Below are 5,941 nucleotides of genomic sequence, written 5' to 3' on the forward strand. Positions count from 1 at the left end.
TGCTGTACGATTAAGAGCTACTCTCTTCTGCCATCCTCATTGATCTTTTCGTTTTTTCCTGTCTTTTTAATGACCCTTAGCTTTCTTCATGAATAATGTCCTTGGCATCCCCCCATATCCCACCAGGTCTTTTGTCATTAGTGTTCAATGCATCAAATCTTTTCTTAAGATGTTTCTAAAATTCAGGCAGGATAGACTCAAGGTCATATTTTGGCTCTCATGGACTTATTTTTATTTTCTTCAATTTCAACTTGAACTTACATATGAGCAATTGATGGACTGTTCCACAATCAGCCCCTGGCCTGGTTTTAGGTTCTGATACTGAGCTTCTCCATCTGCTCTCTCCATAAATGTATATTCTGTATATTCCATCTAGAGAAGTCCATGTGTATAGTTGCTGTTTTTGTAATTAAAAGAATGTGTTTGCTGTGAATAAGTTGTTGGTCTTTGTGTTAGTCTCGGTAGACTAGCAAAACAAATTCATAAACACACATATGTATATAAGGGAGAGGTTTATATACAAGAGGAATTGAACATTGAGAAAACATCACAACCCAGTCCAGTCCAAGGCCATAAGTCTGCTATAAGCCCATATGTCTGATACCAATCAATAAAGCCCTCTTCAGACTCATGAAACACATGCAATGAAGCCAAATGCAGGATGATCACAAGCCAGTCAGTAGAAAGTCTTTGGGTCCAGTGGTGCTGTAAGCATTTCAGTGCTGTCAGGGGTCTCTCTGTGGCTTCTCTGGCTTCAGAGGTCTGGTTGCATCCATGTTGCTGATTTTCTGCAATGTCTCCCAAGAAGTAGCAGAGAGAGAGAGAGAGGTGTTTTCCGCCTCCAAGAAGGAAGTACCAGATTTCCCAGAAGGTCATGCCCACACAGAAGTCTCATTGGCTACCTCCAGATGGACAGTCTAGACTCCACTCCTACACTCTTAATCCTTACATTGACACCAGATTAGGTGACTACCACAGTCTTGCAAAATACTATCATGTGATTTCCAGCTTCATTTCTATCACCAAATCATATTTTCCAACTACTCTTCCTTCCTCTTTGCTTCCAACTTTTGTATAGCAATCATCAATAATTACCAACGTACCTTTGATAAATTTCCAACTGAGGATATTTATAGAATTCTTCAATGTCTTCATCAGTAGCTTTTGTGGTTTGTTCCTAAATTTGAATACTTGCATTCGTTGGATTTTCTTGAAGGCAGATAGATATAATCCCATCACAGACAGCATTGTGCTTCAAGATAAATCTGGAAATGTCCTTTTTGACCATGAATGCAACACCATTTCTCTTTGTTGTGTCATCCGTGGTGTAGCAAACAATACAAATTTTCTGGTTCAAAATGACCAATACTGGTCTTATTTCAGCTAACTAACCCATAGGATGTTTCTTGGTCTTTATACATTCCATTTCATTTTCGATGACTTCCAATTTTCCTAGATTCAGATTTCATACATTCCAAGTTCTGATTTTTAGTAGAGTTTTGTAGCTATTTTTTTCTTGCCTTGGGTTGTGCCCCATCAGAAAATGAAGATCCCAAAGGCTCTACTCCCACAGGCTTTACTCCATTCATGTCACCATGGTCGACTCTACTTTCAGACAACAGCTCCTCCTCAGTCACATTTTGAGTGTTTTCCACCCCAAGGGGCCCATTTTCTGGCACTATCTCTTACAATGTAGGCCTTCATTATCTGAAAGTGTTTCCATGCTGTACATAAGGTTTTCAGTGGCTCCTTCCTCCAAAGTGGGCAGCCAAGTCCTTCTTAGTAACTGTTCTTAGTGTGGAAACTCTGCTGAAACTGGTTCACTTTGGGTGACCCTTCTGGCAAATGAAATATCACTGACATAGCTTGCACCATCACAGCAACACACAAGCCAGTACAGTACAACAAACTGACAGAGGAGTGATAGTAGCAACCCTATAGAACAGGGTAATACTGCCCCTGTGGCTTTTCCAAAACTGTAACTCTTCAAGGAAGTAGACAGCCTAGTTTTCTTTCATGAAGCAGCTGATGATTTCCAGACTTGCTATAGAAGGTCCCTTACAGTGTAATCTCCCATTTGGCAACACTATACATGCCTCCCTCCATACCCAAACTCAGGGCTCAGACCCAACAGAACAGACATCCCTGGGAGTTAGTTCAGGTCTGTATGTTCCTAATTTTCATTGGCTCTGAGGTACACTGGCGGGAGCCTGTTGTGTGGTAGGAAGCAGGCATTTTGAGTGGATGACCCGCATACAAGCAATCATCTACATAGGAGTCTCTGTTAGCAACAAGGCAAACCTCCATAAGAGTTCAATAGAAGCATGAGAATGATACCATTGCAAATGTGGGGGAGTGCAGAGTGGAGACTCAAAGCTCATTGGTAGGCAACCGGACACCCCCTTACTGAAGGGTTGTGGGGAGGAGATGAACCAGTCAGGGTGCAGGGTAGCAACGATGAAACATACAACTTTCCTTTAGTTCCTAAATGCTTCCTCCCCCTCCCACCCCCCACTATCATGATCCAAATTCTACCTTACAAATCTGGCTAGACCAGAGGATGTACATAGGTACAGAGAGGAACTGGAAACATAGGGAACCCAGGACAGATGACTCCTTTAGGACCAGTGGCGATGCCTGGAGGGTGGAGAGAATATGGGGTAGAAAGGGGGAACTGATTATAAGAATTTACGTATAGCCTCCTCCCTGGGGGGTGGACAGCAAAGAAGAGAGCAGGAGGAGATGTCAGACAGTGTAATATATGACAAAATAATAATAATATATGAATGATGAAAGGTTCATGAGGTAGGGGAGGGAGGGGGAAAATCAGCAGCAGATATTAAGGGGTCAAATAGAAGGCAAATGTTTGAGAATGATGGCAACAAATGTACATATGTTCTCGACACAATGGATGTATGTATGGATTGTAATAAGAATTGTACAAGCCCTCAATAAAATGATTTTTTTAAAAACCATGAGAACTCCTCCACCACTCAATCCAGGGCGGCTTCCAGGTTGTCGTGGGTTGTTACCAAAGGGGTTGTAGAGTGGAGTCTGCTCCCACTGTCTGTACTCTACCAGCCTCCTTGTGTACCCAGTAAGTACAGGCTTTGAAACCAACAGGATGACCTCCCTGGAGGCCAGTTAAGATTTATATGACACCCACTTCCCCAATCAGCATTGAGGACTGCTGATAACACTACCATTTGCTTGCATGAAGGATACACCCACAGCCAAAATATAATAGGCAAGCTCTGATAGCAAAAAAGCATACCTCCCTGGGAGCCCATTTAGAGCCCTTTTCAGCCTTCTTACTGTCAGCTGCTGGCAGGACAAAAACTCCCACAGAAGGTTTCATACAGTGGCACTAGGGAGCAGGTCAAACAAGTGGAGATTGGTCCTCCAAGGACTGGAAGGACACTGGGTCTCTCAGCCCAAGACAAATCTCTTGGAGAGCCTTCTGGGGGAGAGGCCGACTCTCCTCCTTCTGAAAGGGAAGACAACCACTGTGTGCCTTCCTTGAATGTCTGTTCAAGCAACCAACACAGGGTTGGGAAGGAAGCCTTAGGGAAAGCTGGGAGCAACATCCAGTCCCAAAGGTAGCTGGAAAGAGTAAGGGTTTTCCAACTGAAAACATGATGACCGAAATACAGAGGGGGGAGGGAGTAATATCCAGAGAGAGAGGGCTGGGTGGACAGCTGGATTCATGCATAAGAATTCATCTGAGAGGTGGTGACTGCTGGTGAGAGAAAATGAAAGTTGAACATTGAGAACTGGAACTTTTGAATCCTAATCAAAGCAGGGAGGAAGAAGGATGTATCAGAGAGAGAGAGAGAGAGAGAGAGAGAGAGAGAAAATGCTTATCAAAGGCTAAAGGCTCTATTCACCCAAGAATTTTGGTAGAAAGTAGTATGAGCAAAACCACCAAATACTGGGGAGAACTGAGAAAATTAATACCTTCAAAAGTAAAAGTGCTGAAGCAAAAACTCATAAGACACACAAGGGAAAATGATAGGCCATACAACTAAACATGATGAAGGGAGAAAACTGCAATTATTGAAGTCTGGATGGGGGAAAAGAATAGAAGAATATTCTACAATGTTAAACATAATTGAAGAGTTAAGGGAAATAGACAAAGTTCTAAAAGAAACAAAGCAACGCAAGAGCAAAATTAGTATCTGAAAAAAAACAGGTATTGTTAAAACTCTGAAATGGACAATAGCTGAAGTGAGAAACACAATGGAATGATTTAATACCACATTTAATTAGACAGAAGAAAGGCTGTAAATTACAAAATGAGAGTCAAAATTATAATAGCTTAAGAGTAACAAAAACAGAGCCTCAGGAAGACTCAGTTCAGGTTAATGGAATTATGGAACAACATCAAAATACCTATTATACAAATCATGAGAATTCCAGAAGATAATCACAGAGGGAGAGGGACCGAAATAATATGTAAAGAAATAGTGACAGAAATATTCTCCAATTTGATGATGGATAGGAATCTATAGCTCTTAGAAACACAAAGACCCTAAAGCAGGACAAAATGTTAGGAGATCTACACCAAGACACCTCATAGACATGTTCTAAAAAATTAAGGATGAAAAGAAAATCCTGAAAGTAGTGAGAGAGAAGAAAACAGAAATTATTCCCAATAAGATTAAGGGTCAACTTCACCTCTGAAACTTTGAAAGCCAGAAGACAATGGAATGATATATTTGAAGGACTGAAAGAAAATAAAAGCTGTTGACCAAAAAAATATTATACCCACTGAAATTGTACTTCAAGAATGACAGTGAAATTAAAACATTCTCAAACTAATAGAAACTGAGAAAGTTCATATCCACCAAACTGGCTCTACAAAAGTACAAATGGGAGTTCTACAGGCAGAAAAGAAGAGACACAAGAAAGTAAATCAGAGCCATACATAAAATTCAATATCTCTAATAAAATGAATTACGTGGGCAGATATAAGGGCTAATAATAAAGTGTTCATGCTTGATAATTCTAATCGGTTTGACCCTCACTTATTTTAATGATAATGTGTAACAAAGCATTAAACTATATTTGAGGACACCTGAAATATAATAATTATAATAATATATTTAGAGACAACGGCAGCATAATGGGGGAGGGGGAACCAAGCCAACTCACTGAGTTTTCTTCATTAGTATTCTCTATTTTACCTCCCTAGGATCTAATATCTATTGCAATTGTTACATAGAACCCACAGACAAAATTTATGATTAAAGAGTTTTTTTAATAAATCTTTTTATTAAGGCTCATACAACTCTTATCACAATCCATACATACATCAATTGAGTAAAGTACCCTTACACATTCATTGCCCTCGTCATTCTCAAAATTCGCCTTCCACTTGGGTTCCTGGAATCAGCTCGTTTTCCTTTTTCACCCTCCCCCTTCCCCCCTTCCCCTTCCCCCTGAACCCTTAATAGTTTATTAATTATTATTTTATCTTTTAAAAAACATTTTATTAGGGGCTCATACAACTCTTATCACAATCCATATATATATATATATATATATATATATATATATCAATTGTATAAAGCACATCTGTACGTTCTTTGCCCTAATCATTTTCAAATCAATTGCTCTCCACTTAAGCCCTTTGCATCAGGTCCTCTTCTTTTCCCCTCCCTCCCGCTCCCCCCTCCCTCATGAGCCCTTGATAATTTATAGATTATTATTTTGTCATATTTTATCTTTCTTACACTAAGGAAGCTAACAGGTTGTAATGGCAGTGAGACATACTCAGGAAGGTGAGCCCCTTAGGCCAGAAGGTACTCAAAATATGACTGAGGAAGAGCTGCCCTCTAAAAGTAAAATCGACTATAAAGCCTCATACAGCCTGTCGGAGTGGAGCCTTCTGGACCTTCATTTGTTGGTGGGGCATGACTCAAAATGAGAAGAAACAGCT

The sequence above is a fragment of the Tenrec ecaudatus genome, chromosome X (assembly GCF_050624435.1).
Source record: "Tenrec ecaudatus isolate mTenEca1 chromosome X, mTenEca1.hap1, whole genome shotgun sequence".
Taxonomy (NCBI): domain Eukaryota; kingdom Metazoa; phylum Chordata; class Mammalia; order Afrosoricida; family Tenrecidae; genus Tenrec; species Tenrec ecaudatus.